The sequence below is a fragment of the Myotis daubentonii genome, chromosome 15, assembly GCF_963259705.1.
Source record: "Myotis daubentonii chromosome 15, mMyoDau2.1, whole genome shotgun sequence".
Classification (NCBI taxonomy): domain Eukaryota; kingdom Metazoa; phylum Chordata; class Mammalia; order Chiroptera; family Vespertilionidae; genus Myotis; species Myotis daubentonii.
Window position 1 is genome coordinate 22,387,441 of NC_081854.1, and position 15,420 is coordinate 22,402,860.

The window sequence follows — 15,420 nt, forward strand, 5'->3', positions numbered from 1 at the left end:
ACAAAATTATTAAGGATATAAAATTTTATATCTGGATGTGGAGTCCTGTGGGTAAGGAAATCTCAAATGTGGCACTGCTTTAAGGCCATGGAGAATGAGGATCTACCTATCTCAGACTAGAAAACTGACGATTGTTTTTATACACAAGACATTTGGTCAGACTCCCACTTTATCTCACAAGGCATATTTTGTGCCAATTAAGACTATGATGTTAGGAAAAATAATAGGAGTGATTCAGAATGTGGGTACTGGATGCTTCTTTCTGAATTTGGTAATGCCCTGTGAAAGAAATTTAGTGGAGAGTTAGATACCGAGGGTGCTTTCAGAGATTGAAAACAATATTGATTTGTTGAGAGATGTAGGTGCTCAATCCAGGTTGATGGTAAATTTTAGAACTTTGATCCTTGTGGGATTCAAAATGCCAAACGCTTTAACTGAAGCAACTTACAATGATTTAAAGTAGCAGCTAAACAAGAAATGAGACCATTGCTAATCCTTGTAAATGCAGTGAATCTGTTAGCAAAAGAAAAAAAGAATTTAAAATGCTTTCCCAATGTTTTTATTTATTAAGTACTTAATATTTCAGCTACTCTTTTAGGTATTTGGTGTATATCAATGAACAATTCTAGAAGGAGAAGATAGAATAATACATTGTAGAGTATGTTAGAACATACGTGTTATAGGGGGAAATTTTCAAAAGGAGTGGAGGGGGATATGACAGTTTAGGCTGCTATATGAAATAGAATGATCAGGGTAGACCATGGAGAAGGAAATATTTGAGTCAAGATTTGTAGAGGTGAAGGAGTAAATCATTATCTAAGGGAAGGGAATTCCAGGCAGAGGAAAAAGAGCAAAGGCCCTTACATTGCTGGTGTGTTTGAGGAACACCAGTGGAGATATTGTAAAGGTTTGTGCTGATGGATGATTGATAAAGGAGGTAAGAGAGATAATGACTATACCTTGTAAGTTATTTTGTATTTTGAGCAGAGGACATGATCTGACATATTGCTATTGTGTTTAAAATTTTAAAAGTCTAAGTGGCTATGAGTAGAGGTTATGGCATTAATTCAGATAAATGATGATAGTAGCTCAGACCAGAGTAGCAACAATGGTGAGAAGTGGTTGGAGTCTAGATATATGGTAAATATGATGGAGCAAGCAAAATTTGTTTGAGGGTTAGATGTCAGATGTAAAAGAAAAAAGTCTAGGGTACTGACCCAAAAGTTTAGGGCTCAAGTAACTGGAAAGATGTTCTCATCAGCTGAGATGGGGAAAGGTACAGTTCCATCAGGTTTGTGGGGGAAGATTGGAAGTACATTTGTTGGACATACTGAGTTTGGCATGTCTTTTTGACACAAAATAACAATATTGAGTGAGCACTTGGATGTTCTAATTTGTACTATTCTAGAGATTATATTAATTATTACCTATAGTTATTTAAAATCATGAAGCAGGACAAGATCATTAAGGACCTGAGTGTGGCGAGAGAAAAGAACATAAAGGACTGATCCACCTTGAGAATTCAAGGATAAAAGACAATCAAAACAGGATCAGTGAGATGGAAAGACAATAATAGTTGTACCACAGAAGCCAAATGAAAGTGAGTCAAAGGGAGAGGATGGCTGCTGACAGGAAGGCAGACTGCAAGATAGTGTGTGAGTGAGAGAACAAAAGGAGAGTGTGTGGACATATGGGGAGTGTTTATTTGTGGGTGAGGGACAGCTGTATTCCAAGGGACTGTTGGGGACTGCCCGACTGGGCTCCCCTGACCAGGCAGCCTCCACTGCTGCTGAAATCTCTCCTGAAGCGACCAACTCTGCTGCGGAGACCACGCCATCTTGAAGGGGGAGAGTATCTGTTATCAGAAGCCTATACATCATGGGACTCTACAACCACAACACCCAGGGGCTAGCTGTGAACCCAGGAACACTCAAGCAGCATGAATACGCAGAGTTGGATGAGCTCTGCACCTTCTCATGGAAAGGTCAGATTTCACCTAGGGAAAGGTGAGATCTGCAATCCAGGCAGGAGAGACAAATGTGCGAATGGGATCTAGAGGTTCGGGGGAAGTCTGTGCCCCACAAAATCTGTGGCCATTGGGGCTAACGTGATCCGTGAATGTGGAAGGAGATCCACAGGGATCCTGGAAGAACTGTAAAAATCAATCCATAGCTGGACTGGGCGCAAAAAGGCACCCTGAAATTTTACCAGTGTGCCAGCTGCTTAGTGCCAGGGGAAAAAAGACTGCACAGAAACATTCACAGAGTTGTGTGCAGTTCCAGAGGGTAAAAGTTGCAAGTTCACACACTTACTCTGGCTCTTTTTTTTTCTCTTTAAATCGTTGCTTTTGATTACAAACCCCAGTACATAGGATCACCCAATTGGGGACACTCTAAGAGACTGCAGGGGAAAGTTGTTTGCGTGGAACCTGGGGATCAGAGCAGGGAGTAACGATCAGAGAACCAGCTCTGGGGCAATCCATTCTCCCAAGTCAGTATTAAGTGCGACAGGGAAAACAAAATCTAAATACTGGCTAGAGGGGATTATAGCCCCGGAGGTCAATCCAGAAACACTGCCACCCAGGGGTTAAATCACAAATTGACTCTTGTATAAACACAAATAAAGGAGTCCAAGACACAAAGAAATACTGCCTGCTTGAAAATCAGGACTGTGGCTTACAACACAGAGGAGCAGTTGAACGCAGGGAACTTCAATATTCTCTGACAATTTACAGGAAACAAGTGGGCCAAACAGAACAGTAGAGGAAGTGAATGACCTTCACTACTGCACATTTTTATTTTTTCATCTTTTACTTAAGAAACTATTTTTTTCCTCACTTGATTTTACCTTTTTAATTATTATATTTTTATTTATTTATTCATTTATTTATTTTACAGGAACCAGGACCAATGATCACCAGGTGCCCAAGTACCAAAAAATTATGCTTCTGAAATCTCTTGATGTCGATTCCACACATAGAGCAATCAGGCTGCTCTATGTGTGCCACGCATGACAGAAGCCTATATTTTTATTTTTAATCAGTATTACCACTACTATTTTACCTTTTTTTAAAGTGTCATTTTCTTTTCTCTTTATAATATTTTGGGATTAGTGTTCTACATTCTATTTTTATTTTTCCATTAGCATTGTTTTACTCTATCTCAACTTTACCTTTATCCAACACTCTCTTACTCACTTATCCCATTTTGTTGTCCTGTTTCTCTTACCCTATTCCTGCTTTAGATTTTCCCTATTCCTTCTTTTCACTCCATTAAAAATTCATCCTACTTATACATCTAATTTCCGATCCCCTGTTCTAAGTCCATACATACCTCTGTCTTCTCTTTCTTCACTATGCAATTTTTCTTTTTTCTCCCTTCCCTTTTTATTTTTGTTATTGTTTTCTTGTTTTGTTTTATTCTAGGTTTTGTTTTGTTTTGCCTTGCTTTCTCTCTGTCCTATTGTTGTTTGCTTTATTATTGATTAGATTTTTTTGTGCCTGTTTGTGAGATTGTTTCTCTTTTTTGTGTTGTTTTTATTTATTTTTTGCTTCTATTTTCCTTCTCCTTGCTTGATATTAGTTGTTTGTAGTTTGCATTAATCTCTGGGTGTTGATTGCATTTTTTGGGATAAGTGGTTGTTCTATTGGAGTTTTCTCCCCATATAAATAGTTTCCCCCCCCTTCTTTTTTATTCTTTTTCTTTTCTCTCATTTTTTTTTTTGCTTTTTTAAAAAAATATATTTTATTGATTTTTTACAGAGAGGAAGGGAGAGAGATAGAGAGCTAGAAACATCGATGAGAGAGAAACATCGATCAGCTGCCTCCTGCACATCTCCTACTGGGGATATGCCCGCAACCCAGGTACATGCGCCTGACCGGAATCGAACGCGGGACCCCTCAGTCTGCAGGCCGACGCTCTATCCACTGAGCCAAACCGGTTTTGGCTTTTTTTTTTTTTTTTGCTTTTGTCAGTATCATTTTGTACTCCTTTTTTTCTTATCCCCTAATTCTCTTTTTTTCTGGTGGTGATCTTTATTTGGAGTAATTAGTATCATGAATACATTTGTATTCAGTGCCTTGTGCGTTGTGCCTTGTTGTGTTGTATTTTGTGCCTTTAAATCAATGCAGGAGAGAGAGAAAGATACATAACCAGACACTAAGAGAAGAGACCTCATGAGGAGGGGGGCAAAGAAACAGCCCGCATATGAAAGAAAAGGAGGCATCACCAGAAAAGGAAGTAAACGAAAGGGAGGCAATCAATATGTCAGAGAAAGAATTCAGAGAAATGGTCATAAAGTCGCTGAAAAGAATGGAAGACAAATTCAACAATATAGGTAAAAACCAACAGGAAATGACGGAGAACCAAGAAGAAATGAAAAATGACATCACTGCTATAAAGAACTCAATAGAAAGCATCAACAATAGACTAGAAGAAACAGAGGACCACATCAGTGAACTAGAAGACAAGGTAGGAAAAAACACCCAAGCAGAGTAGCATCTAGAAAAAAAAACTTAAAAAACAGAAGGCGAGACTAAGGGAATTTTTGGGACAACACAAAACAAAACAACATCCACATAATAGGGGTGCCAGAAGGAGAGGAAACTGAGCAAGGAATAGAAAACATGTTTGAAGAAATAATGACAGAAAACTTCCCAGATATAGGGAAGAAAAACTCACACAAATCCAAGAAGCTCACAGTCTTAAACAAAATGAACCCCAAAAGACCAACGCCAAGGCACATTATAACTAAATTGGCAAACACCAACGACAAAGTAAGAATTTTAAAACTGGCCAGAGGGAGAGACAGAAAGTTATCTACAAAGGATCCCCCATCAGACTAGCGACTGATTTCTCAACAGAAACACATCAGGTAAGAAAAGAATGGGCCGAAACCAGTTTGGCTCAGTGGATAGAGTGTCGGCCTGCGGACAGAAGGGTCCCCGGTTCGATTCTGGTCAAGGGCATGTGCCTGGGTTGTGGGCACATCCCCAGTGGGGGGTGTGCAGGAGGCATCTGATCGATGTTTCTCTCTTATCGATGTTTCTAACTCTTTATCTCTCTCCCTTCCTCTGTAAAAAATCAATAAAATATATTAAAAAAAAGGATGGAATGAAATGTACAAAGTCATGCAAAGGAAGGGTCTGGATCCCAAGAATACCATACCTAGCAAAGCTATCAATCAAAATTGAGGGTCAAATCAGGAGACAAAAAAAGACGAAGAGAGTTTACCACCACCAAACCAGCAATGCAAGAAATGCTAAAGGGTCTGCTATAAAAAGAAGAAATAGGAAGCGAAGGAGGAACACAGGGGCAAAAAATAAAAATGGCGACAAACAAGTACCTATCAATAATAACTTTAAATGTAAATGGATTCAATGCCCCAATGAAAAAACAGGATAGCTAAGTGGATAAGAAAACATGGCCCATATATCTGCTGTCTACAGGAAACCCACATCAGAATAAAGGACACAGACTGATGGTGAAGGGATGGAAAAAGCTTTTTCAGACAAATGGAAATGAAAAAAAGCTGGGTAGCAATACTTATATCTGACAAATTAGATCTCAAAGTGAAGGACATGACAAGAGATAAGGAAGGCCAGTTCATAATACTAAAGGGAGCAATCCAACAAGAAAGAATAACTCTGGGAAACATATACACACCCAATACAGAAGCACCCAAATACATAAAACATCTTATGGAGGATATCAAGGGAGAAATTGATAGCAATACAGTCATAATAGGGGACATTAATACCCCCACTATCACCTTGGACAAATCCTCTAAACCAAAAATCAAAAAAAAAAATCAATCCTAAATGACTCAGTAGATCAGATGGAATTAATTGACATCTTCAGAACATTTCACCCCAAAGCCACAGAATATACATTCTTCTCAAGAGCACATGGGTTATTTTTAAAGATAGACCATATATTGGGTCACAGGCACAGTCTCTTCAAATTCAAGAAGATTGAAATCACATCAAGGATCTTCTCAGATCACAAAGGCATAAAACTGGAAATCAACTACAATAAAAACAATCCAAAAAAAAATCAAACACCTGAAGGCTAAATAGCATGCTATTAAACAATGACTGGGTTACCAGAGAGATTAAAGAACAAATAAAAAGCATCATGGCAACAAATGACAATGAAAACACAACAATCCAAAATCTATGAGACATAGTGAAAGCAGTCTTGAGAGGGAAGTGCATAGCTCTACAAGCCTACTGCAACCCCCCCCCCTAAAAAAAAACCAAGAAACAATGGTAATAAATTATGTAACACTACAACTCAAAGACTTAGGAAGAGAGCAACAAGAAAAGCCCAGCATAAGCAGAAGGAAGGAAATAATAAAGATCAGAACGGAGATAAATGAAATAGAGACTTAAAAAAACCACACACACACAATACAAAAGATCAAAACCAGGAACTGGTTCTTTGAAAGGATAAACAAGATTGATGAACCTCTAGTCAGGCTTACCAAGAAGCAAAAAGAGAGGTCCCATATAAACAAAATCAGAAATGAAAAGGTGAAATAACAACCGATCCCACAGAAAAATAAATGTTTTTGAAAAATATTGTGAACAACTCTATTCCAACAGAAAGGACAACCTAGACTAAATGGACATATTCTTACAAAAATACAAGCTCCCAAAACGTAACTAAGAAGAATAAAAAAACCTGCATAGGCAGATAACTACCGACAAAATTGAAGGAATGATAGAAAATCAGCAAACAAAAGCCCTGGTCTGGAAAGCTTTACAGGGGAGTTCCGCCTAGCATTCAAATAAGAACTAAAACCTATCCTCCGAACTATTCCAAAAAATTCAATAGGAAGGCACACTTCCAAGCTCTTTCTATGTGGCCAACATTACCCTAATCCCAAAACCATATATAGACACCATAAAAAAAAAAGAGATCTATAGGCCAATATCCTTAATGAACATAGATGTTAAAATCCTGAACAAGATTCTAACAAATTAGATTCAGTAATACATTAGAAAGATCATACACCATGACCAAGTGCAATTTATTCCAAGGATGCAAAGCAATAAATTTGATACATTATATAAACAAACTGAGAGACAAAAATCACATAATCATATCAATTGATGCAGAAAAAGCATTTGACAAAATCCAACACCTTTTCTTGATAAAAACTCTCAGCAAAGTGGGAGTAGAGGGATCATACCTGAAAATAATAGAAGCCCTATATGACAAACCTAGAGCCAGCATTATACTCAATGGGGAAAAACTAAAACCATTTCCCCTAAGAACAGGAACAAGATAAGGATTCCCACTTTCACCACTCCTGTTCGACATAGTACTAGAAGTACTAGCCATAGCGATCAGACAAGAAGAAGAAATAAAAGGCATCCAAATTGGAAAAGAAGAAGTAAAACTATCCTTATTTGCAGATGACATGATACTATACATAGAAAACCCCAAAGACTCCATCAAAAAACTACTAGACCTAATAAATGAATTTAGCAATGTAGCAGGATACAAAATTAACACCCAGAAATCTATGGCCTTTTTATACACCAATAATGAACTCGCCAAAAGAGAAATGAAAAAAATCAATCCCATTTACTATTGCACCAAACAAATTAAGATACCTAGGAATAAGCTTAACCAAGGATGTGAAAGACCTGTACTCAGAAAACTACAGGACATTGAGAAAAGAGATAGAGCAGCGGTTCTCAACCTGTGGGTTGCTACCCCTTTGGCGGTCGAATGACCCTTTCACAGGGGTCGCCTAAGACCATCCTGCATATCAGATGTTTACATTACGATTCATAACAGTAGCAACATTACAGTTATGAAGTAGCAACAAAAATAATTTTATGGTTGGGTCACAACATGAGGAACTGTATTTAAAGGGCCACAAGGTTGAGAACCACTGAGATAGAGGAAGACATAAACAAATGAAAGAACATACCATGTTCATGGATTGGTAGAATCAACATCATTAAAATGTCCATACTACCTAAAGCAATCTATAGATTCAGTGTAATACCTATTAAAATACCAATGGCATATTTCAAAGATCTAGAACAAACTCTCCAAAAATTCATCTGGAATAAAAATAGACCCCGAAGAGCCACAGTTGTGCTGAGAAAGAACAAAGTTCGAAGGATCACAATACCAGACATCAAACTATATTACCAAGCCACAGTTCTCAAAACTGCCTGGTACTGGCTCAAGAACAGAATAGAGGACCCAGAGATTGACCCAAGCCATTATATTCAATTAATATTTAATAAAGGAGGCAAGAGCATACAATGGAGTCTAAACAGGCTCTTTATAAATGGTGCCTGAAAATTTGGTCAGATACATGCAAAAAAAATGAAACTAGGTCACCAACTTACACCATACACAAAAACAAACTAAAAATGGCTAAAGGACTTGAATGTAAGATAGGAAACCATAAAAATTCTACAAGACTTCATAGGAAGCAAAATTGCAGATATATGTTGTAGCAATATCTTTACAGACACAGATCCTAGGGCAAGAGAGACTAAGGAGAAAATAAACAAATGGGACTACATCAAAATAAAAAGCTTCTGCACAGCAAAATAAACCATCAACAAAACAGCATGAAAGCCCACTACATGGGAGAACATATTTGCCAATGTTATCCTATCTAATAAAAGAGAAAAATGGTAATTGGCGTACGACGATACCCTTTTCATTGGCTAATCAGGGCTATATGCAAATTAACTGCCAACTAAGATTGGCAGTTAACTGCCAACAAGATGGCGGTTAATTTGCATATGTAGGCACAATGCAGGGAGGTGAAAGGGAAAGCAGGAAGAAGCCCCCTGCCACTGACAGTGATCGGAAACCCAGGGGGGAGCTAAGAGCTGGGGGGCAGGGCAATGGCGGCCCTGGGGCCGCCTTTGCCCTGCCCCCCAGCCATGATCGGACAATCAGGCGCCTTTGCCGCCCTGGCCAGTGATAGCAGGAAGTAGGGGTGGAGCCAGCGATGGGAGCTGGGCACGGTCGAAGCTGGCAGTCCCAGGAGCTAGGGGTCCCTTGCCTGGGCCTAAAGCGAAGCCCACGATCGTGGGGCCACTGCAGCTGTGGGTCCCCGCTGCCCAGGCCAGACGCCTAGGCCAGAGGTGTTAGGCCTGGGCAGGGGCGGAGCCTGCAACCACGGGGAGCTGGGGGTCCCCTGCCCAGGCCTGACACCTCTGCCAGAGGCCTCAGGCCTGGTCAAGGGACCGATCCGGTGATTGGTGATCGGAGGGTGATGAGGGTCAACTCCTCTGGCCGAGGCATCAGGCCTGGGTGGGGGGCAGAGCCAGGGATTGGGGGGATACGATGGTCCCCTTGCCCAGGCCTGAAGCCTGGGTCAGAGGCATCAGGCTTGGGCGGGGGGTGGAGCAAGCGGTCAGAGGGAGATGGGGGTCCCCTGCCCAGGCATGATTCCTGGGCCAGAGGCCTCAGGCCTGGGCGGGGGCCAGAGCCAGTGATCAGGGGGAGATGGGGGTCCCCTGTCCAAGCATGACACCTCTGGCGGAGGCGTCAGGCCTGGGCAAGGGGCCGATCAGGCGATCGGAGGGTGATGGGGGTCTATGCCTCTGGCCGAGGCATCAGGCCTGGGCTGGGGGCAGAACCAGTGATGGGGGAAATGAGGGTCCCCTGCCCAGGCCTGACGTCTCTGTCAGAGGCGTCAGGCCTGGGCAAGGGGCCGATCCTGCGATTGGAGGGTGATGGGGGTCAACGCCTGAGGGCTCCCAGTATGTGAGAGGGGGCAGGCTGGGCTGAGGGACACTCCCCCCCCCACACACACACACCCAGTGCACGAATTTCGTGCACCGGGCCCCTAGTCTCCAATAAGGATTTAATCTCCAACTTTTATAAGGAACTCATACAACTTTACAAAAGGACTATAAACAATCCAATCAAAAAATGGTCAAAGGACCTAAATAGACACTTTTCAATAGAGGACATTCAGAAAGCCAAGAGACACATGAAAATATGCTCAAAGTCACTAATCATCTGAGAGATGGAAATCAAAACAACAATGATGTACCACCTCACATCTGTCAGAATGGCTATCATCAACAAATCAACAACTGACAGGTGCTAGAGAGCATGCAGAGAAAAAGGAACCCTCCTTCACTACTGGTGGGAATACAGACTGGTGCAGCCATTGTGGAAAACAGTATGGTGTTTCCTCACAAATTTAAAAATGGAACTGCCATTTGACCCAGCAATACCACTTATAGGAATATTTCCCAAGAAACTAGAAACACCCATCAGAAAGGATATATGCATACCTATGCTCATAGCAGTACAATTCACCATAGCTAAGATTTAGAAACAGCCTAAATGCCCATTAGCAGATGAGTGAATTAGAAAACCATGGTACATCTACACAATGGAATACTACACTGCTATAAAAAAGAAGGAATTCTTAACATTTGCAGCAGCATGGATGGAACTGGAGAGTATTATGCTAAGTGAAATTAGCCAGCCAGTAAAAGAAAAGTACTACATGATATCACTCATTTATGGAAAATAAACAACATTATAACCTGATGAATAAAAAGATGGATACAGAGGCAGAGAAGTATTGAACAGACTGTCATATTACAGCAGGAAGGCTGGGGCGTGTTGTGGGGAGGGTAAGAGATCTACCAAAGGACTTGTATGCATGCATTTAACATAACCAATGGACACAAGACACTGGGGAGGTGGGGTAAGGGCATGTACCAGGGGTTAGGGGAGGCCGGGGGAAGCTCAATGGGGATAAAAAAGAGACATATGTCCCTTTTGTAATACTTTAAAGAATAAAATAAAATGAAAAAGAAAAGTGAGTCAATGGAAGGATGACCAATGCTATTAGATACTGTTTTCAGATCATGTAATAGGAAGCTTATGAACTGGCTATTGGATTTAGCTATAGTGAAGCTTTTGTTGATCTTGAGAAGAGCAAGGGTATTTTGTTTGTGCGTTTGTTTGCTTTGGAGTGGTAGAAGTAAAAGGCAGATAAAGACTGAAAACTGATGACTATGCATAGAGATAACTACTGATAGGCATTTTGCTGCTAAAGGATGTGGAGAGATAGGTTTATAATTATGAGCAATAGGAATAGGAGAATGTTTTAAGGATGGGAGATGTAATAGCAATTCTGTATGCTGGTTGGAGTAATCCACTAGAAGGGAAAAATGACAAAGAAGGAAGAATCACTGGAGGAATGACCTCACAAAGGTTAAGATTTAGTGCATGAAGGATTAGCTTTAGATAATATGGAAAGTTTATTCCTAGTAACAGGATGGCAGAATATGGGATGCAGGTGCTGGGAAATGAGTACATGAGGTGGAAGAAATATTGCGAAATGTTTCTCTGATTCCTTCAGTGATACGAAGTGGTAAGCAAACATAGATGAAATTTATGGGGGTTGAGAGATTTGTGGTTTCAAGGAAAAGATATGAAATAGTTGTTAGAGTGAGAGATATTTAATGGTCTATGGATGTACAGTATGATTGCCTGGAAGCATTAAGGGCTAGTAAAATGAAAGAGCAAAGGTGCTAGGTAAGCAAAAAGAATATTCAGGCTTAAAACTGTTTATACAAGGTATTTGGCATTATAGTTAAACAGCAGCAAGTAGTTTGAAAGCCTATTAAGTTTTTGAGGGAAATGTACTGCTAATGAAACTCTGTTGCAGGGTTTCATAACAGTTCTCAGGCTGTGGTACAAATCCATCAGGAAATGATCCATTTATGTAATTTTTCCAAGGATATATATGGAACAATATATGTTATGAAAGCATATCTATATACATATCTAGAATGTAGTCTTTCCATTTGCTTTTTAAAAATATGTAAATGGTATATTCTGTTTATAAAATGTGCCTTGCTTTTTCACTTACATATTTTGGCAATCTTTCAAGTTTCTATTGCTGCATAACAATAACCCAAACTTGACTTAAAATATAGTGATCATTTATTTAGTTCACACATCAACAAAAATTTGGACAGGGCTTGGCAGCAAAATCTCATCCCTGAATCATACAGTATCAGATGGGGTGACTTGAAAGCTAGGAGTTAGTTGACAGCTAAAGACTGGGATAATCTAAAAACTCACTTGTCTGGTAATTGATTCTGGCTGTCAACTGAACCTCAAATAGGGCCATTATGCAAAATACCTACATGTGATATTATCATGTCGCTCTAGTATGTCCCAAAGAACAAGGTTTATGCAGGTTTATTGATTGATTGTTGACACTATTACAGATGTCCCATTTTTTTCCTTTGCCCACTCTACACAGCCCCAACCTCCTTTGGCCTTTACCAAACTGTTGTCTGTGTCCATGGCCCATGTATATATATTCTTTGGCTAATCTTTTTGCTTTTTTAAATTAATACTCACCCAAGGCTGTTTTTCCCTTTGCTTTTCAAATGGGGCGGGGGACGAGGGAGGGGAAGGCGGGAGTGAGAGAAACATTGATGTGAGAGAGACACATTGATTGCCTCCTTGCATGCACTCCAGCTACGTGTCCTTGGCCAAAAATCGAACTCGAGACCCTTCAGTGTGTGGGCAATGCTCTAACCACTGAGTTACATCAGCCAGGGTTCTTCACCTTCATTTCCCTCATGCCCCTCTCCTCTGACATCTGTCAGTCTGTTCCATGTATCTATGCCTGATTTTATTTTGTTCTTCAATTTACTCATTAGGTTATACATGTAAGTGAGAGCATATGGTATGTCTTTCTCTGACTGGCTTATTTCACTTAGCATAATAATCTCTAGATCCATGCTGTCACGAAGGGTAAGAGTCATTTCTGTTTTTACAGCCTCATAGTATTCCATTATGTGAATGTATCATATAATTTTAACCCATCCATATATTTATGGGTAAATGCGCTGTTTCTAGATCTTGTCTCTTATAAAAAGTGCTACTGTGAACATAGGGGTGCATATATTCTTTCTGATTAGTGTTTTGGGATTCTTAGGATATAGTCCCTAAACAGAGATCACTGGGTTAAAAGGCAGTTAGTTCCATTATTAGTTTTTTTGAGGAAACTCCCCACTTTTTCCATAGCGGTTCTGAACCAGTCTGCATTCCCACCAACAGTACACTAAGGTTCCCTTTTCTCCACGTCCTCACCAGCACTTGTTAGTTGACTGGTTTATTGATGGTAGCCATTCTGGCAGGTGTAAGGTGATACCTCATTGAGGTTTTAAGTTGTATCTTTCTTGTGATTAGTGATGTTGAACATCTTTTCATGTGTTTCTTGGCCATCTGTATGTCCTCTTTGGAGGAGTGTCTATTCAGGTCCTTTGCCTATTTTTTATTTTTTTATTTTTTATTTTTTCCTATTTTTTAATTAAGTTGTTTATCTTCCTGGTTTTGAGTTGTATAAGTTTTTTATATATTTTGGAAATTAACCCCTTATCAAATGTATCATTAGCAAATATGTTCTCCCATTTAGTGGTTCCTTTTTCATTTTGTGGATTTTTTTTTTTTTTACTGTGCAGCTTTTTATTTTGAGGTAGTCCCATTTGTTTATTTTTTCCTTTGTTTCTCTTGCCCTAGAAGATACAACAAAAATATTGCTTAGTGAAGTGTCTGAGATTTTACTTCCTATATTTTGTTCTAGGATGTTTATGGTTTCACAACTTACATATAAGTCTTTTGTCCATTTCTTGTTTATTCTTGTGTATGGCATATTTTGGGGCTTTAGTATCATTTTTTTTCATATAGCTGTCCAATTTTCCCAACACCATTTATTGAAGAGATTGTTTTTTACTCCATTGTATGCTTTTGCCTCCTTTGTCAAATATCAATTTACCATATTGATATGGGTTGATTTCTGGGCTCTGTTATGTTCTATTGATCTATATGCCTGCAGGAACTTTTTATGATTTAGTCTCAGAAATTACATATCACTCATGCTATACTCCTTTTATTTAGGCAGTCTCAGCTCAATGAAATGTCCACATTATAAGAGGAGCCTGTGGGATGGGATATATTATGGCCACTTGTGTAAAATACAGTGTGACATAGAGATGTTTTCTTAACTAGCTTTGGAGTCACATAATATCACTCCTGTCTTTCCTTATTGGTTTAGGCCAGTGGTCGCCAACTGGTGGTCCATGGACCACTGGTGGTCTATGAGATCAGAAAGGTTGGTAACTACTGGTTTAAGGAAGCCTTTGGAGCAGTGGTCGCCAACCGGTGGACTGTGAGATCCGAAAGGTTGGCAACCACTGGTTTAGGCAGTTACATCTTAGTGGGAAAGTGTCACATTGTAAGTAGAGCATATGAGGTGGAATATATTTTGGTGGGCAATTTGGAAAATACATTCTGTCACAGGAAACCTTTCATGTATAAAGTTTCCTTAATTTTTGATGGTATATGTATTAGCTATAGCTAATATATGTATTATTTTTATTGATGTACTATAATTTTGGCAGACTACTGGAATTCTAATTTTTCTCTGGCCACATATCTACCAAGCTGTGTACCTAATTTTCCATTCTCCCTTGTGGATCTGTGACTCCTTGCAGGACATTTGGTCCTGTCCAAAACATCAGTGGAGATATTTGGTACATGCCCAAAGGTCCTTGTTATTTAATCACATTTGGCTAGACAGCCACAATTCAACTATTGGACCAATAAAACATAACTTTTCTGATGTACTAATCCTGTAAACTGAAAGTATAAGTAAATGTCATGGGACATTTTCTAAGCATGGACATTTTGGACAAGACTAATTTTTTTGTGACTAAATAAAACATCAGAAATCATACTCAATTTCCCTATCATTTGCTAAAAAGTAATTTCCATAAGAGTGTAAAAATACTAGTACGTGATATCCTATAAAATAAAAGCCTAATATGCAAATAGACTGAATGGCAGAATGACTAGTGAAATAACCGGTCACTAAGACATGCACTGACCACCCAGTGGCAGATGCTTAACACAGGAGCTGCCCCCAGCCTGCAGGCCCCAGGCCAGCCAAGGCAGGTGCCAGCAGGGGACCACCAACTGCCCTGTTGGTTGCCCTGCAGAGGGAGGTGACCAGCAGTGGTGATGGGGGGAAGGGCTGGCTGGTGAGTGGGCTGGTGACTGGTGGTGGCGTCAGGGCGATTGTGGGGCGGGGCTGGCCAAGGGAGGTGACCAGTGGCCACAGTGGGGGGTGGGGCTGGTGACCTGGTGGTGCCAGGCTGGCCAAGGTGGGTGCCAGTGGGGGCCCCCCAATCACCCTGTGGTCACCCCACAGATCGACCCTGATCACCAACCAGGTTGTAAGTTGCATCTTTACCAAAGGCACCTAGGGACCCTACCCATGCATGAGTTTCATGCATTGGGCCTCTAGTGTATATATAAAAGCCAAGCAACTGAAACGATGGAATGACCAGAATGACTGGTCGCTACGACATGTACCGCAGTGGCCAAC

At 40.2% G+C, this 15,420-nt stretch overlaps 1 non-coding gene across 1 annotated transcript; it reads right to left on the reverse strand.

The window, feature by feature from the left end:
* Positions 1 to 2,893: 2,893 nt before the first annotated feature.
* Positions 2,894 to 3,027, reverse strand: LOC132217693 (U11 spliceosomal RNA). The gene has a single exon (XR_009448967.1). It is a non-coding gene; the product is annotated as a U11 spliceosomal RNA (small nuclear RNA).
* Positions 3,028 to 15,420: the final 12,393 nt, after the last annotated feature.